This window comes from Rattus norvegicus, chromosome X (assembly GCF_021556685.1).
Source record: "Rattus norvegicus strain SHRSP/BbbUtx chromosome X, alternate assembly SHRSP_T2T, whole genome shotgun sequence".
NCBI classification, from domain to species: Eukaryota; Metazoa; Chordata; class Mammalia; order Rodentia; family Muridae; genus Rattus; species Rattus norvegicus.
The window spans coordinates 134,267,056-134,287,116 of record NC_141554.1 but is presented as its reverse complement, the minus strand read 5'-3'; the positions used below and the strand labels follow the sequence as shown (position 1 = coordinate 134,287,116).

Genomic DNA, 20,061 nt, shown 5'->3' with positions numbered 1-20,061 from the left:
ATCTGCTCTTCAGTTCCATATATGTAGAAATGTAACCTTAGAGGTAAGCAAATACCTTGTTATGGGTAAGCACTGAACCATAACTGACTCTTAGCAACTGAGTATCCATGAATCTTTGCATTCAAAATATTTCAACACAAAAACAGGCTTCCCTGGGAAAGAGAGAGAATACCATTAATAGTAGAAACAAAGATACTCTGAAAGCAGTTTGATGCTGTGTCAGTTTACTTTAATAAACAGTAAGTTTCCTAATCCCAGGGGTTATGAATTCCACATCCATATGGTTTTGAGTTGGTTACAAATTAGTGTAACACTGCAGTCCACTCATATCCAGTCAGAGAACAGCTGTTTACTGGCATAACATTTTTGCCACTATTGCAAAACAGGCACATCTTGCCTGATAGGGTTCACAAATGGATAAGTATTGACTGTTTCTTCCACTCATAGCCTCAATAGACCATAAAAAACTATGAATATTAGCATAGTCACCAGGAAGGAAAGATCTAGCTTAATTTTATCATCATAAACAGAGTTTGAACATCTAATTATGATTGGAAACTGTGATGGTCAGTGGTGTTTTTGTAAATTACTATTTTTTTCATTGAGGATCCCTTACATGTATACTATGAAATATTATAATGTTCACCCATATTATTCACTTAAAGTCCCTCTTGATCTTCCTCTAATGCACAAATTGATACCTTCTTTGTTTTTCTTATTTTAGTAAAACAAAAATGTCCATTAGTACTACTCACACAAGCATAATTGTAGAGGAATTGTACAGTCTACCAGTGACCACACACAATGAATAATTCCTCTTTTGGTATAACCAACTATCTTTTGATCATATTTGATTAAAATCACAAGAGCCTATGGCTGAGTGGGACATAAGCCCTATACTAGAACCTGCTTATTATTTTGTTAAAAATTCATGTTGTCAAAGTCTTTTCTAAATCTATGCGTTCATACCCACAGACCTAGGTTGCTCATAACCTTTGTCAGAAAAACAAACAAACAAACTTTTTTTTAACAATGATCAGAAGCTGATGTAGAGAATTATACAGGTGATGATCAGTCCTTAATCTTAAATTTTTATCAGAGTCCTCCTCTGTGACCTGAACAAGGCTCATTACAGAAAAGGAATAAGAAATGATGTAATAAAAATAAGGTGTTCAGTAATGTGAAATGCTGTCCTCTGGATAGGGCAGGACTGTTGCACTTGTAAAATCATTACAACTTGTGGTTACTTGCATAAAGATTGTTATGTCAAGCCAGGCAAAATTCTAGAATTGGTGGTAAAGGGGCATTCAAGACTCTATGCTCTTCTTAGGAGATATCTATAATTGACAGATGACACAGTCTAGAGTCACCCAGAAAAAGATTTTGTTATCATGATGTCACAGAGACTGTCATGGAACTTTGTCTAGAATAAGTTGGACTTAAAGTCACAGAGCTTCACTAGCCTCTGTTCTCTAGTACTGGGATAAAGGATATGTATTACCACTTCCAGCTTTGGGTACAGCTTGTTAATCGAGTATGGATGAGTTTACCTGTGGGGATTCATCTTCTTTGTTAATGGATGTGGGAAAATTCAGCCCAATGTGAGCAGTACCATTTGTTTTGCTTGGTTCTGAACTATATAAGAGAAGAGAAAGCAATCAATAAAGGAAGCCTGCATGTGTTTGTTTCCCTAAGCTCCTGACTGCATTATATGACTAGCTATGTTGACTTTTTGCCATGGTGACTTTCTAATATGATGGATTGTAAGTTGAAATACATTCCTTTCTCACACAAATAGATTTTTCTAGGGATATTTATTATAGCATCAGGAATTAAACAGCAACAAAGAGATGAGAAGATCCTGTCTTGTTATGGGGACACCTAAGTTTATTAACAACTTATACAGCAATATCCTTCTTTCACCAATAAGGTTATTGCTTCATAAAGTATAACATAGAAACAATTTCCAGACATGCAGGGTATTTTCATTATAAATATTTTTCATTTTTTATCATTTTCTCATATATTACACCCTGACCATAGTTTCCCCTCCCTTCACTCCTCCTATTCCTTCCTTATACCTCTCCTCTCTCCTTGATCCACTCGACCTCATTTTCCCTTTAGAAATGATCAGGCCTCCCAGAAACATAAAGCACAGCATAACAAATTACAGTAATTCTAGGCACAAATCCTCATACCAAGGTTGGATAATGGAACTTAGAAGGAAGACAAAGTGTTCCAGAAGCAGAAAAAAAGAGTTAGAGATCTTGAAGTCTCACTGTTAAGAGTTCTGCACTAAGTTACACCACACATATGTAGACAACATAACTCAGGCCCATATAGACTCCCTGATTGTCAGTTTAATTTCTGTAAGCCCTTATGAGCCCTGCTCAATTGATTGTGTGGGCTATTTTCTTGTGGTATTTTTGATCCCTCTGTCTCCTGAGTTCATCTTCCCACTCATCCTCAGGGTTCCCTGAGTTCTGCCTTAAACTTTCCTGCTATAATTTTTCCTATCTATTATTTTTGCACAATATTTGTGTTGGGTTATAAAGTAGTTTGTTTCTACATGGTTTCCTCATATATTTCATCACTGTTAACCCTCCCCTGGAAACACTATTCTACCACCTTTTTTAATTTTTGACCAGAATATTCCCCCTTTCTTAATCATGCTACTATGTTCACTATATAGTTTTCCGACTTCCATTTTATTGTATTGTATTAGACACTTAAGATGCCCTTTCTAGTCTGGCTTTCAAATTTACTCTATGTTAAGTATATAAATTAATACTATAAAGCTAGGAACAATAAAAGAGAACATGCTATGTTTGTTTATCTAGATATAGATTACTTCAGTCTTTATAACTTTTTCTAAGTTCTATGTATTTACTCGCAAATTTCATTATTTTCACAACTGAACAGAATTCCTGGATATGGAAAACATTTTTCATTATCCATTTATCAGTTAACACGTAGGCAGATTCTGCCCTCCTTTTTTAAAGTAGATTCATATATCATAGACTGTATACTGATTATAAAATACATTCTCTTTATTTATCCCAGTTGAATCCTATCTTCCCTCACATCTGGATTTATCCACTTCTGTCTCTCGTCAGGAAGGAACAGGCTTATAGAAGACAGAAAAGCATAAAAACAAATATAAGATACAAAAATTACTTTGAAGTTAGACAAGAAAATCAACAGAAAAAAAAGAGCTCCAAGAGAAAGCACAATCATTTGAGATCCACTCATTCACCACTTAGGAGTCCCATAAAAATACTAAATAGAAAACTATAATACATGTGCAGAGGGCCTATTGCAGAAGTGTGCAAGTCCTGTGCAAGCTGCTTCATTCTCACTGAGTTCATATGAGCCTTGCTTAGTTGATTTAGGGGTCCTGTACTGCTGGTATTCTCCATTTGCTCTGGCTCTTGAACTCTGTCTTCTCTTCTTTGGGATTCCCTGAGCTCCAAAGTGAGGGCCTTTATAGAGACATCCCATCTAGAGCTGGACAATTCAAAGCCTATCTCTTTGTATATAATGTCTCATTTCGAATCTATGTATAGCCTGTAGGAGGAAGCTTCTCTGATGGTGTCAAGAATATCATTAGGAATAATTTTATTGCTGCTATTTTTTTAGACCAGTAATATTTGGTTTTACCTAGGTTTCTGGCTAGCTAGTCTTTGGTTCGTGGCCACCCACTTAGTGTTATGTATGAATACCATCTCATGGAATGGGCATCAAGTCAATCTAGATTGTTTGATTATTCCCACAAACTTTGTGTCACAATTGCCTTTGCATAGTTTCAGGCAGAATAACATTGTAGATCATAGGGTTTGTGCCTGGGTTGGTGTTTTATCTCTATTTTGGTAGTCTGCAGAGTACCTTCCAGTAACAAAGGCACTAGAATGTAGGATGCAGGTTCTATGTAGGTATGAGGCACAAGACACTAAAATATAGGATGCAGGTTCTATGTAGATTGAGGCATGAGCTCAACCTAGTTCCTGTTTAGTGAGTTGCTTAGGTATCTCCAGGATGGGGCCTTTTTTTCAGTTTGCGGAGAACTACCTACTGTCTTAGAAACATTCTGGGTTGTTTGATGATTTATAGGTGACCCATTTGGCCAGCAATTCAATTGGATCAACCCAGTCCTGGTACTGGAAGCCTCATTTGGTGAAAAGATATGATCATTTAGGACTCTGTCTTCCCAATTATTTGCAAACTTCATAAGGATCTCCTTCATAGACTTTAGGAAGCTTTAACTGCAATATTCTTCTAAAATTCCCCTTAATTTTAGCTTTAGATCCTATTTCTTCCCTTAATTCAATTTTCCTTCCTGGCCTTCAACTTCCTCTAGTTCCTGCCCTACCCTGAACCCAGTCCACCTGTAACATCTATTCTATTTTCCTCTCTGAGGAACAATTATGGGCAGCCGTTAGTTATTTTCTTTATACCCGACCCCTGAAGCTTGTTTATCATTTATTTAATGACTAATATCTACATGTAACAGAATACATACTATATTTATATGTTTTGGTCTTGGTTATCTTATTCAGGAAGAATTTGGGATTTTTAATTAGTTTGGGTATCAGGGTATTTGTGGCCTCATACAATGAATGATAAATGTTCCTTTTCTTTTTATTTTGTAGTAAAATTAAGGAGTATTGGCATTAATGTTTCTATAAATATCTGGTAGAATTCTATGCTAAAAACTATTTAACCCCAGGCTTTATTTGGTTTGGACAATTTTAATGACTGCCTCTATTTCACTAGGGCTTACATATCTATGTTAATTGGTTGAGTAATCTTGATTTGACTTTGGTAAGTGATAACTATAGAGAAAATTCTCCATTTTTAAAAGAGTTCTCAATTTGGTCAAGTACAGTCTTTTAAACTATGTCCTTATGATTCCCTAGATTTCCTCAGTATATATTATTATGTCCAATTTTCCTTTCTGAATTTGTAATTTGGTATCATTTCTTAGAATTTTACTTAATTTGACTATTTTGTCAATTTTATTCATTTGATCAAAAAAAATCCAACTCTTTGTTTCATTAACTCTTTGTATTATTTTCTTTCCCTTTTGCACATTGTTATGTGTTCTGTGAAGTATGTATGCTAAAGTGTTTTTTATTAACCATTTTATGTACTTTTCAAGTGATATACTCCCTTCCCAGTTACCCCACCACAAGACCTTCATCCCATCCTCCCTCTGCCCCTCCCCTTTGCCTCTATGAGGGTACTGCTCCATCCACTCACCCACTCCCACCTCACTGCTCTGCCTTTGCTGGGACATCAATTTTCCACAGGACCAAGGGCCTCCTCTCCCACTGATGTCAGATGAGGCCATCCTCTGATACATATGTATCTGGAGCCATGGATCACTCTATGTATACTCTTTGGTTGGTGGTTTAGTCTCTGGGAGTTCTGGGTGGTCCAGTTTGTTGATATTGTTGTTCTTCCTATGGGGTTGCAATCCCCTTCAGCTCCTTCAGTCACTTCACTAATTCTTCCACTGGGGTCCCTCGGCTCAGTCTACTAGTTGACTGTGAGTATCTGCATCTGTATTTCAACTCTGATTTTGAGTACTTTTTGCAAACTTGTGGGTACGATTTTTAATTTTAGTTCTAGAACTTTCATGTGTACTATTTAGTTGTCTCATAAGTTTCTGTACACTGCATACTTTTCATTGAATATTAGAAAGTTTTTTAATTTTTTTTTACTTTCAGTCTTGACCCATTTTAATTCTGTAATAATTGTTCCTTGTCTATGAGTTTGTAAGCTTTCTGTTGTTTCTGTTGTTGATGGTAACAGCATTAATCAATGGAAGTCTGATAGGCTGAAGGAAATTATTTCAATTTTCTTTTGACTGTTGATACATGCTTTTTGAGTGAGAAGAAGGTATATTTCTTTGTGTTTGGATAAATAGTTCTGTAAATACCTGTGAGGTTCTTTTAGTTTATATTATCTGCTATCTTTAGCATTTATCTTTTGAGTGATCATCTCTATGACGTGTACACTGGTGAGTGTGAGGTATTGACTTTTCTCGTTATCACTGTATGAGGGTCCATATGTGATTTAAGCTGTACTAGTGTTTCTTTTATAAACTTTGTTGCCCTTGTGTTTGGTGCATAGACGTTAAGAATTGAAATGTCATCATGGTGTATTTTTCCTTTGATGAATATGTGTTTTTCTTCCCTATCTCTGATTAATTTTGTTTTTAAGTCTAGTCTTTTAATTTTTAAAATAACTACACTAGCTTGCCTTTTTGGTTTTTTTGTTTGTTTGTTTGTTTGTTTTTGTTGTTTTTTTTGTTGGTTTTTTTTTTTTTTTTTTGGTCATTTTGCTTGCAGTAGCTTTTCCAAACCTATACCCTTAAGTAATGTCTATCTTTTCAGAATGAGGCATACTTTTCTTTAATGCAGCAAGATTGGTCCTGTTTTCTCATCCATTCTCTTTGTCTGTGTCTTTTTATTGGGGGGATTGAAATTATTGATTTTGAGATATATCAATGACTAATGATCATTGATTTCTGGATTTTTGTTCTTGTTGTTGATGGTGATTTTGGCATTGGTGTTGGTTGTATACATGTGTTGTATGCTTCTTTTCTTTTGTTTTAGATAATGAAAGATTATTTATTTCCTGTGTTTTCATTGTTGTAGTTAATGTCTTAAGGTTAGAGTTTTTCTTCTATTTCCTTCTCAATGGTTGGATATTACTTAAATGGGTATTATTTTTACCATAGAATGTTTTGTTTTCTCCATCTTTGGTGATAGAAAGCTTTTCTGTGTATATTAGCCTTTACTAGCATCTGTCTTCTATTAAAAACAAATGCCCATCCCCTTCTGGATTTTAGAGTATCCACTGAGAAGTCCTGTGGTAGTCTCATAGGTCTCCCTTTATATGCTACTTGGTCTTTTGTTCTGTTACATTTTTTTATAATTTTTGTTCTGTATGTTTAATATTTTGATATTATATGCCAAGTATATTTTGTTTTCTATTCCAATATATTTTGTTTTCTGTTTAATGCTTGTACCTTGATATGCATCTCCTTCTTTAGGGTCAATATTTTTCTTCTATGATTTTTTTTGCAAGTATTTTCTAGGCCTTTGACCTGGGTTTCTTCTTCATTCTCTATTCCAAGTACTGTTAAATTTGGACTTTTCAAAATTCCCCTGACTTACTGGAATTTTTGCGTCAGATGACTATATTTTGACATTTAACTTTATCTTTGATGAATATATTAATTTCTTCTGTTGCACCTTCAACAATCAAGATTCTCTTCTCTATCTCCATATTCTGTGGATAAAGCTGTAGTTCCTGATTGAATTAGAATTTTTTTTTCATTTCCAGAATTCCTTCAGTTTGGGTTTTGTTTCTTTTTCTATTTTCAAATTCAGCTCTTAAATAATTTTATTCAATTTTCTCCACTGTTTCTTTGCAGTTTCCTAGATATCTTTAATGGATTAAAACATTTCCCCTTTAAAGAATCTATCACATTTTATATAGGCTATTTTAAGGTATCTTTCTTTGTATTTTAGCTATGTTGAATTATTAATGGCCTGCTGTTGTAGGGTTTCTGAGCTCCAGTGCATATGTATTGTCCTTGTAGTTACTTTGTTTTTGCCGTGGCATCTAGTTATTTGGTATAGGGAAAATTATAGATCTAGGTGCAGAAGACTGGTTTTGTCTTTGTTAGGTGGAGGTATTTTGTTTCTTTTTTTTTTTTTCTATTTTCTCTCTGGTTTGGCAGATAGTATGGTACCTGTGTGTTGTCTCGCAGATAATTTTCTGTGGTCATAGTATATGTGGCCACTGGAGTTTCCAGGTAAAATGTATTTCTGAATATTGGGAACTGAAGTTTAGGAAAAGAGGGAGGCTGAGTGGGTTCCCAGGTGGGAAAAAGGCACACTGCTACGCTAGAATCTGCTCATTTAGTCTTCTTGGAATGGGAACAGAAAGTGAAAAGAGTTCGCCCCAGAAGCTCTGCTATAGAGCTAAGTGTGAGACTAGGGATTGGTTCTGGAGGAATTGAAGGAGAGGTGAATATTAGCGGTCATACTACCTGCTTCCTAGATCAGAATGTTTGGAGGCTGGGTTAAAACAATGAGTGGAGGGAGGGCAGTTAGGTTGGGGACATACACTAGAGTGGGGTTGGAGAAGATGCAATATGTTTTCTGCTTCAGAACTAGGGATAACAGAAGAGGATTGGGTGTAAAGTAACAGAAAGAGAGAGCTGAAAATTTGTAGTCAGCCTACTTGTGACCCTGGCAGGAGTATCCTCTGTGTTAGTAGCGTGTACCTTTGGATTTGTGGGTGGGATAAAGTAATAAATGAGAAGAAGAAGGTTAGGAAGATAAGGTCTCTGGGAGTCATGGGAGATGTGAATAATACAACTTAAAGTATAACTTAGTAGTAATGCCTATTTCTTTTGATAATAATGAAAATTTATTTTAATATGTGAAGCATAGACTATAGCATCCAGAAATGTATGTCAGTCATAGAATGCTCATCTGTTCTAGAGATTACCTGTATTTCTATTTCAGCATTGTTAATAAATATATAATTTCTGTTGAGTTTTATAAAATGATACGGAGAGAAGGAATATGTTTGGTGAATGTAGTCAGGTATGGGGGAAAGGGTTGCCTCTGCAGGCCCATGATGAGACATCGCTTTCCCCTGACGGACCAGCCACATGATGGTATAGTATAAAATAGAGTTTATTCAGGTCACAGGGAGGGGAGTTGAGAAGGTACTAGAGATAGAGAAAGGAAGGGAGATAGAGTACAGAAGTAGAGGCCAGCCATGAGCATGTGGAGAGAGGGGATTGGGAGAGAGGGGGAAGGGAAATGAAAGCAAGAAGGCCAGAAATCGAGAGAGAGAGAGAGAGAGAGAGAGAGAGAGAGAGAGAGAGAGAGAGAGAGAGAGAGAGAGAGAGAGTGGGCAAGCAGCCCTTTTTATTGTGAGTTAGGCATATCTGGCTATTGCCAGGTAACTTTGGGGTGCGGCTTAAACAAAATGCTAACAATGATGTCTTCATCCAAAATACAGATTACTGAAACTTTACTAAAAAAGTGTTGCTATCATTTAAATGTATAAAAATATTCTGTGAAAGTATTAATGCAGCAATTACTAATTACTTTTCAAACATTTCTTAGCTATATTAGGCATGTGTTTGAGCTTACTTGTCTCAATAATAAAATTCACTAGAGTAATAGTTCTTCTTTATCAAATTTACAATCCTTAGACATAAAACTTACCCTTGAAAATATTTAAAATACATTGTACTTAGCAACTAAAATGATAAAATGTACTATATTATAGTTCTTTCTGACTGGCCTTGTAAATTTTGTGCAAAGCAATCAGATAATATGCCGTAGTTATAAAACAAGGATCTGAACAATCAGATAATATGATGTGGTTATAAAACAAGGATCTCAAGCCTCCTTGAGATTTGTCCACTTGTGAAAGTTTCCAAGCATTTAGGACAATCTTACCTTAAAATGTTTATGTGTGAAACCTTTTTTAAGCATTTTTTATTTCCATGGTTTTAAACAGAATAAAATTATTCTTTATTATGTTTTTTATCCTTTAGAGAAGATAGACATAACTATCACCCATAATTTTTAAAAAAATGTTCAATTTGTAGATTTAATATTGCAGCTGAATTTCATGGATTTATATATTTTTAGTATAGGACTTGGAAGATCACAATTGACATGATATTTCTGAGTTTATTTCAGCAAGTCAAATGATTGTACAGTTATATATTGCAGTGTATATTCAGTCATGTAAAACTTACTACATTGGTGCAAACATAATTAATATGATTCCTTAGATATTTATTTCCATGTGAAAAAAGGCCTTTAACTAGTGTTATATTATAATGCCAATGGTAAGGTCCTCTGTGATCAGTAAAATACTAATTTAGTCTTAATTGTGTAGTTAAATGATTAAAAGTTCTGGCCACACTCAAAAGTTTCAAATAGTTTTTTTGACGGTTTGGTGTTCCTATCGCACTACTGGGGTTCCTGTCTTGTTATAGGAGGATCCCTCTTCAGGTTCCATATCCCCAATGCTATCAGTCACAGCTAAGTTCAACCCCATGGATTCTTGGGTGCTTCCCTTATCCCAGGTCTCCGTTATGTCCTAGAAGTTCCCCGCCATGTCTCTGCCCCTGTCAGTTATAGAATTTCATTCAGATTTTGGCCATCTAGCCATCACTCTTGTTCCTCCCACTCCTGATCCCGAACCCCTCATTTCCTCCCCATTTCCTTTCAATCCCAGTTCTTCCATCTGCTTCTCATGACTATTTTATTCCACCTTGTGAGTGAGATTCAAGCATCCTTGCTTGTGCTTTCTGTTTAGCATCCTTGGGTCTTTGGAGTGTAGCATGGGCATCCTGTATTTTATGGCTAATATCCCCTTAAAAGTGAGTACATATACCATGCATGACATTTTGAGTCTAGGTTAGCTCACTCAGGATGATATTCTCAAGTTCTACCCAGTTGCCTTCAAAAAATCTCTTTGTTATTTTCTTATATTTATTAATAATTTATTATTTTATTTGTTTATATCTCAATTGTTGCCCCCTTCCCTCTCATAGAGTTCTTCCCCACATTTTCCCTCCTTTTTGCCTCTGACATGGTTCCTCCTTGGATCTCCCCTCTCCCTAGGGTATCAATTCTGTACAGAGTTAGGTGCACCCTAGCATCCTCTTCCACTGAGGACAGACCAGGCTGTCTTCTGCTACATATGTGCCAGAGGGCTGAGACAAGTCTGTGTATGCTTTCTGGATGGTGGCTCAGTCTTTAGTAGCTCCCAGGGGTCCAGGTGAGTTAACAATGTTGGTCTTTCTATGGGGTAGTCATCTCCTTCAAATTCCTTCAAACCTTCCAGTAACTATTTCATAGGGGTCCCTGACCTCAGTGCAGTCACTGGTGACTTTCTACATCTGTCTCAGTCAGTTGCTGGTAGAGCCTCTCAGAAGTCAACCATGCTAGGCTTCTGTCTGCAAGCACAGCAGAGCATCAGTAAGTGTCAGGGTTTGGTGCCTGCCCATGGGATGGATCCCACATTGGACTGGTTACTAGATAGCCTTTCCTTCAGTCTATGCTCCATTTTGTCCCTGCATTTCCTTAAGAAAGGAAAAATTCTCAATTAATTTGAAGATGGGTTGTTGTCCCAATCTCTCCTCTGGGCACTCTGTCTAAGTAATAGATGTGGTCTCATAAGGTTCCATATCCCTACTGTTTGGGTTGTCTTAGTTTCCATGTTGTTAGTTTTGTTTTGTGTTTGAAATTTCTTTATTCACTTTGCACTCCAATTACAGCCCTTCCCCTCCTCTGTTCCAGTCCTACCCTTACAAATCTCTCCTTCTCATTGCTTCCCACCTCTTCTCTTGAGAGAAGGGAACATTCTTTGTGTACAACACCACCCTCAGGTGTCTAGTCCCATCTGGTCTAGGTATATACTCTCCCACTGAGATGCAACCAAAATTCCAAATTAAGGGGATTGGGGAAAATCCAAGGGCAAGGAACAGAGACTAAGACAGCACATTTAACTTGTTTGGGAAACCAAAAGACCAACCTGCACATTTGCTACATATATGTTAGGGAGTCTAGGTCCAGCCCCTGTATGCTCCCTGATTGGTGGCCTGGGCTCCGGGAGTCCCCACAGTCCCAGGCTAGTTGACTCTTTGGCTCTTCTTTTGGTGTTCTCAACTAGATCAACTTTCTCACTGCTCTGACACTCTTCCACAAGACTTAAGGCCCTCTGCCTAAAAGTTGGCTATGGATTTCTGCATCTGCTTCCATCTACTGCTGAATAAAGCTTCCCAGGAGACAGTTATGCTAAGACCTTGTCTGCAAGCATAGCAGAGTATCAGTAGTATCTGGGGTTGGCTCTTTCACTTGAGATGAGTCTCAAATTGTGGAAGTCATTGGTTGGGCATTCCTTAAGTTTCTGCTCCATCTTTATCCCTGCACATATTGTAGGCAAGACAAACTTTGTGTTTAGGTTTTGTGGGTAGATTGAAGTCCCACTCTTCCCTCTGGAAGTCCTGCTTGGATATAGGAGGTGGACATATCAGTCCCTATATACTACTCTGGTAAGAATTTAAGCTAGATAGACTCTCCTTATCTTATCTTATCCCATTTCACGGCTGCAGTTAGATTTCCCACAACCTGCAACAATTTCCATTTTTACTCCCAGGGTTCTCTACTAATCCCCTGCTTTGCAGACCTGATTGTCATCCCCATTCACCTCCTCACCTCCTCTTCTACCCAGTAATCTCTCTCTGTCCTCCTCCTGTGACTATTTAGTTTCCTCTTCTGAGGGAGATCTGTGCGACCTCTATTGGTTTCTCACTGTTACTTGTTTGGGTCTATAAGGACTATAGCATAGTTATTCTGGACTGTATGGCTAATATCTACTTATGAGTAAGTACACAGTCTTTGGTTTTAATAGCTGAATAGCATTCTATTGTGTAAATGAATCACATCTTCTTTATCCATTCTTCAGTGAGGAATTTCTCGGTGGTATTGTGTTTCTGGCTATTACGAATAAAGTTGAAATAAGTATAGTTGAACAAGTGTCATTCTGGGATGGTGGGACATCTTTTGGGCATATACTCACTAGTAGTACAGATGAATCTTGAGGAAGAACTATTCCCAGTTTCTGGAGGAAGTACAAAATTGATTTCCAAAATAGCTGTACAAGTTTGCACTTCCACCAGCAGTGGAAGAGTGTTTGCCTTGCTCCACACCTTCATCAGCTGGGGCTGTCCTCTGAGTTTGTTTTTAATGCTATATATCTTTTTATTTATTTATTTATCTTTTCCATCTTTAATAAACGGGGTGTATCTTATTTATAATTCAGATATTATTTCCTTTCCCAGTTTCCAGGCCAACGTCCCCCTAACCCTTCCCCTCACCTTCTATATGGGTGTTCCCCTACCATTCTTCCCCCCATTACCGCCCTCCCCTGAACTATCCCATTCACTGGGAATTCAGTCTTGTCAGGAGCAAGGACTTTCCCTTCCATTGATGCCCTTACTAAGCCATTCATTGCTACCTGTGAGGTTGGAGACCAGGGTCAGTCCATGTATAGTCTTTGGGTAGTGGCGTAGTCCCTGGAAGCTCTGGTTGGTTGGCATTGTTGTTCATATGGGCTCTCAAGTGCCTTCAAGCTCTTCCAGTCCTTTCTCTGATTCCTTCAACCGGGGTCCCGTTCTCAGTTCAGTGGTTTGCTGCTGGCATTTGCCTATCTATTCGCCATATTCTAGCTATGTCTCCCAGGAGAGATCTACATCTGGTTCCTGTCAGCCTGCACTACTTTGCTTCATCCATCTTATCTAGTTTGGTGCCTGTATACGTATGGGCCACATGTGGGGCAGGCTCTGAATCGGTGTTCCTTCAGCCTCTGTTCTAAACTTTGCCACCCTATTCCCTGCCAAGGGTATTCTTGTTTCTCTTTTAAAGAAGGAGTGAAGCATTCACATTTTGGTCATCCTTATTGACTTTCATGTGTTCCATGCATCTAGGGTAATTTGAGCATTTGGGCTACTATCCACTTATCAATGAATGCATACCATGTGCATTTTTCTGTGTTTAGGTTACCCAATTCAGGATGATATTTTCCAGTTCCATCCATTTGTCTTTGTTTTTGATAGCTGACTAGTATTCCATTGTGAAAATGTACCACATTTTCTGTATCCATTCCTCTTTTGAAGGAAATCGGGGTTCTTAACAGCTTCTGACTATTATAAATAAGGCTCCTATGACATAGTGGAGCATGTGTCTTTGTTATATGTTGGAGCATATTTTGGGTATATGCCCAAGAGTGGTATAGCTGGGTCCTGATGTAGTGCAATGTCCAATTTTCTGAGGAACCTCCAGACTGATTTCCAGAATGGTTTTACCAGTCTGCAATCCCACCAACAATGGAGGAGTGTTCCTCTTTCTCCACATCCTCGCCAGCATCTGCTGTCACCTGAGTTTTTGATCTTAGCCATTCTCACTGGTGTGAGGTGAAATCTCAGGGTTGTTTTGATTTGCATTTCCCTTATGACTAAAGATGTTGAACATTTCTTTAGGTGTTTCTCAGCCATTCGGCATTCCTCAGCTGTGAATTCTTTGTTTAGCTCTGAACCCCATTTTTTAATAGGGTTATTTGTTTCCCTGCGGTCTAACTTCTTGAGTTCTTTGTATATTTTGGATATAAGGCCTCTATCTGTTGTAGGATTGGTAAAGATCTTTTCCCAATCTGTTGGTTGCCGTTTTTTCCTTACAGGAGCTTTGTAGTTGTATGAGATCTCAATTGTTGATTCTTGATCTTACAGCATAAGCCATTGGTGTTTTGTTCAGGAAATTTTCTCCAGTGCTCATGTGTTTGAGATGCTTCTCCACTTTTTCTTCTATTAGTTTGAGTGTATCTTGTTTGATGTGGAGGTCTTTGATCCACTTGGACTTAAGCTTTGTACAAGGTGATAAGCATGGATCGATCTGCATTCTTCTACAGGGTGACCTCCAGTTGAAAATGGTGACCTCCATTTGCTGAAAATGCTATCTTTTTTCCATTGGATGGTTTTGGCTCCTTTGTCAAAAACCAAGTGACCATAGGTGTGTGGGTTCATTTCTGGGTCTTCAATTCTATTGCATTGATCTATCTGCCTGTCTCTGTACCTGTACCATACAGTTTTTATCATTATTCTTCTGTAATACTGCTTGAGTTCAGGGATAGTGATTCCCCCAGAAGTACTTTTATTGTTGAGGATAGTTTTAGCTATCCTGGGTTTTTTGTTATTCCAGATGAATTTGCAAATTGTTCTGTCTAACTCTTTGAAGAAATGGATTGGTATTTTGATGGGGATTGCATTGAATCTGTAGATTGTTTTTGGCAAGTTGGCCATTTTTACTATATTAATCCTGCCAATCCATGAGCATGGGAGATAATTCCATCTTCTGAGGTCTTCTGCAATTACTTTCTTCAGAGGCTTGAAGTTCTTATCATACAGATCTTGAACTTTCTTGGTTAAAGTCACACCGAGTTATTTTATATTATTTGGGACTATTATGAAGGGTGTCATTTCACCAATTTCTTTTTTAGCTTATTTCTCTTTTGTGTAGAGGAAGGCTACTGATCGATTCGAGTTAAATTTATACCCAGCCACTTTGCTGAAGGTGTTTATCAGGTTTAGTAGTTCTCTGGTGGAACTTTTGGGATCAGTTAAATATTCTATCATATCATCTGCAAATAGTGATAATTTGACTTTTTCTGTTCCAATCCATATCCCTTTGATCTCCTTCTGTTGTCTGATTGCTCTGGCTAGGACTTTGAGAACTATATGGAATAAGTAGGGAGAGAGTGGGCAGACTTGTCTAGTCCCTGAGTTTACTGGGATTGCCTCAAGTTTCTCTCTATTTAGTTTAATATTAGCTACTGGTTTGCTGTTTATGGCTTATACTATGTTTAGGTATGGGCCTTGAATTACTCTTCTTTCCAGGACTTTTATCATGGAGGGGGTATTGAGTATTGTCAAATGCTTTCTCAGCGTCTAATGAAATGTTCATGTGGTTTTTATCTTTCAGTTTGTTTATATAGTGGATTACATTGATGGTTTTACATATATTAAACCATCCCTGCATGCCTGGAATGAAGCCTACTTGATCACAGTGGATGATTTTTTTGATATGCACTTTTATTCGGTTTGCAAGAATTTTATTGAGTATTTTTGCGTCGATATTCATGAGGGAAATTGGTCTGAAGTTCTCTTTCTTTGTTGGGTTTTTGTGTGGTTTAAGTATAAGAATAAGTGTGGCTTCATAGAAGGAATTCGGTAGTGCTCCGTCTGTCTCAATTTTTGTGGAATAGTTTCAATAGTACTGGTAGGAGGTCTTCTATGAAGGTCTGATAGAATTCTGCAGTGAACCCATCAGGACCTGGGCTCTTTTTGGTTGGGAGACTTTAAATGACTACTTATATTTTTTTTTTTGGATTTTTTTTTATAACATTGTTTTAATCAAGTAATGTAGCTGTTTGAAACAGGAAACTTTTTAAGACACCTCAATAGAGCCATGAAGGATTACTCTTACCAGGTTAACCTCCATGAATAAAAACCCAGATTGTGTGAAATTTGAATCCCACTGGTTTGGCACCAGAATGAACAGAAGCCCAAGACCTTCCTAAGTGTCTAAGACCTGACCATTTCCCTTTAAAGCAACAGCTCTAAGACAAAATCTTGCCAACCTGAGGCCGAAATGTGCTGATCTACTTGAGAATCTCAAAAGTAATGACATATGGATGGGCTGCCCATGCAACAAAGAGTCTGAAACCCAGGAGACAAGTGACTTTCCAAGTCCCACTTCTTTGGTGTGACACAGCACATTCCCCTGTTACCATTCCAGGTATATGGCTCCTGTTCCACGCCCAGCCTCCTATCAAGGTTTTAATTTTACCAAATGTTTGGTATGATTTTAACCGCATACTTTTTACATTAATCAAAGTCTTATAATCTGTGAGATGGATGACACAAAGAATAAGATCCAAATAATGTATGAGCTAGCACGCCACACACAAATCAACCACATGGGTTCTTAACTCCAGAATGTACTTTTGTAGAAAGAAAAATGTGCTATGTTTTTTAATATTGAAGACAAGTATTCAAATATAGTCAGGACCCCAGATAGAGTTTACACCAGCAAGTGGGTAAGAAACTCACTTTTGTGTCTGAAGTCCAAGGCTCTGAATGGGCTGGTCAGGTCTTAGCTAGCTGCACCCACCCAGTGGCCATCACCAGACTTCTCAGGTATCCAGCTATATTCAATGTGAAGTAAAAAATATCCCAAGTCTTAACCAAAATACAGGCTCTGACTCAGAAGTATGAGTTTAACTTTCTCTTTAAATAAGACAATCAGGGAAGGGGATCAAGCTTGAAAAACAGTAACACTTATTTTGGCAAGATAGCAACCAAAATCTAAAGTACAAGCTATTATATCCAAATTAAAAGGCATTAAAGAATAAACCATAATATTAGGGAGGGGGAACACATCAAACACAAGATACAGTATGTCTAAACATCTTGAAATTATAATTTAAGGGTAAAACTTGAAAACTTATGCTGTTTTAGATTAAGTGCACCTTTTTCCTGTTTCTCCCAAATAGAATCAGAGTTTACGATTTAATCACACCTCAAAGCTTTTCTCTCAGTACAAAGCAACCACTAAATACACACAAAATACTTATTTGTCATTTCCCTGGCTTATCCAACGTGCAATGCACATGACTCAATAGACTACAATTTGGGGTGAGTGTACACAAACTGAAAAACCACAACTCCAAGTTTCAAAATTTGCTCTTAAACCATAGGACACACAGGTCATTTTTACTTCTCATGAGGATGTCACACTGTCATTAAATCATCAAATTTCCTTAGAATGACAAGAATTGTCAGTTGCCAATCTCAATGGACTGGAGACACAACTTTCAAAATACTTCATTTCTTAATGGCTGAGTAAGGTCATTATAATTGTTTGCATTCTTCAAGTCTTCAGTACCTAACAATCTACCAAACTTAAGAAGTCTAAGTTATTAAATGGTGTAACATCCTAAAAGTAGCCAATTACTTCAGCATAAGCCATTCATAGCCCAAAGTCTGAAGAATGACCAAAATCAAATCTTTATTTTTTATAACTGTATAAATGTGATCCAAATGTGTCCACCACTAGTTTTTCCGAAAGAAACATGCTATAAATAAGCAAACTACAACTGCTCACTGATATGTATGGACTCCCTAGATGTCTCATTGGGCTTAATTATAGACCACTCACAGTAATAGCTTTTTAGTATCAAGTGTAGCATGATGTTAAGCCACTTTAGCTCTTGCACATACATGTTGCACTTCTGGCTGATAATGGAGAAAAATTTGCAGCATTACACTGTTAAGCTAAGTTGCATCCATCCTTTTAAATGGCATCAATATCAATGTCGTCATCCTTGTTGTCAGACTTCACAGTTTCAACTTTTGGTACACTGGCAGTCTTCGAATATACCACCTCAATATTTTCATCTTCGTCTTCTTCCTCACCACCAGAAGATTCCTCCTCTGCTTCCTTCAACCATTTAATAAATGGCTCTGCTTTGACACGAATCTCTTTGGCAAGTTCTTTTGAGACATATTTCTTAGAGGCCTTTTCTGACCAGCTGATAATGACCTCTTCCTCTAAAAGGTCTGCATCATACATCTCCTTCAAGATATGTGGAATCTTGGAGATCAACTGAGCTTGATGCATTGCTACCACACATTCCAAACCATGAAGAAGGTACCGCTGGGCCTTTTTGTTGTTATGACAAAATCTTAAAAAATGGCGCCTGTATTTCTTGATTTGCTCTCTTATCTTCTCATCAAAGAGAACTTCTGTCAAAACGAGAGGGCCCATGGCTTTTACATCCAGTCTTTCTGCCTCAGCCACAATGTCTTTATCAGATGAATCAATAATGCCCTCTTCTTTCTTTTTCTTAACAAAATCAAACAGGATGTTAACACGCTCTTCTACAGTTCTTTCCAAATCATCGCTAAGTGTCAGACCTTTTGCATGGTCACTGATTTCATCCATTCTGCGCCTTTGAGCTTCCTCAGTTGTATCCTCCCCCCAATCATCATCTTCCTCTTCTTCCACAGCATGTGGAGGACTAATTTCATTTGGTGGTGGAGGTGGTGGTGTCTCACTGGTGGATACAGAGCCATTTTCCTTGTCCTTGCCCTTTCTATTTTTCTTTTCTTTCTCTTTCTTTCCTGTACCAATGTCACTATTCTCAGGTGGGTTTTTGAGAATGAATGTACAGAGTTTATGATGTGTGTCAAGCATGCCTCTGTACCCACAGGCTTTACAAGAATTACCTATTGTTTGCTTCTTTGGATTGACATGCAGATCTGTTTCAGGATTCTCACACTCAGGACAGAGAACAAATTTTTTAATGAATCCATCCAACATGTCTTGCAGCTTATTCGCCTCATGAGATCCATTGACAATGTAACGGTCATTCTTAACATCAAAATGGGTCTGTGCTCCCAGCTCACAACCAAAATATTTGGTGGGATACGTTGGAGGCCGATTAAGCGCCTTTGCAACGTCAACCATGTTGACTATAACTGTCTTGATTCCATTTCCTTTGCCCTCAACCTTAGCAATCAAACGGGGAATCTTGTAGCGATAGAACTGGTCTGACACGCTGCGGTTGACGTTGACAGACATTTTGGCTTATTAGTGACTTTATCAATAAGATGAACAGATCTTTGATTGCAACTTTTTGGTATCTTCTGTCTGGAGAAGAAGGGATGACATAAACGACTGCAAGAGTTCTCGGTCTCTGACATGAAAAATTTTTCGCCACTGAGGCTGTAAGCTTCTTGCTTGTATGCTATGTTTCCCCAATACAGGTACCAATGGCTGCGCAACAGCTCGTTTTCGTCAAATAAAGACGTAAACCCAACGCGGCTCGCCCGGGACTGGGAGGAAGAGGCGCTGGAAACCGGGTCCGGAGCGACGGGGCCGGCGGAGAGCCGAGGGGCGGCTGGGCAGGTGCCGCCGCCTAGCAGCGGGAGGGACTGTCCCAGCGACGTCCGCGTCCACACCAGCAGCGCCGAACCTGGCCACCTGGCTGGGACACAGCTGTGAGCCGCGGGCGGCGCCTGCCCCCGCCGGCGGCCCGCGGGGTGGAGGGGCGGGAGCGCTGGGCAGGGGCACGGGCCACCGCCCCCCGCGGACTCACCTCTGGAATGTTCTCCGGATTTTTTTTTTTTTTTTTATTAACTTGAGTATTTCTTATATACATTTCGAGTGTTATTCCCTTTCCCGGTTTCCGGGCAAACATCCCCCTCCCCCCTCCCCTTCCTTATGGGTGTTCCCTTCCCAACCCTCCCCCCATTGCCGCCCTCCCCCCATAGACTAGTTCACTGGGGGTTCAGTCTTAGCAGGACCCAGGGCTTCCCCTTCCACTGGTGCTCTTACTAGGATATTCATTGCTACCTATGGGGTCAGAGTCCAGGGTCAGTCCATGTAT

At 38.4% G+C, this 20,061-nt stretch overlaps 1 pseudogene across 1 annotated transcript; it reads right to left on the bottom strand.

The window, feature by feature from the left end:
• Positions 1–16,882: 16,882 nt before the first annotated feature.
• Positions 16,883–19,779, bottom strand: LOC147998363 (eukaryotic translation initiation factor 5 pseudogene; annotated as a pseudogene). Its single transcript, XR_015646714.1, has one exon. The product of XR_015646714.1 is annotated as a eukaryotic translation initiation factor 5 pseudogene (transcript).
• Between the last annotated feature and the right edge of the window lie 282 nt (positions 19,780–20,061).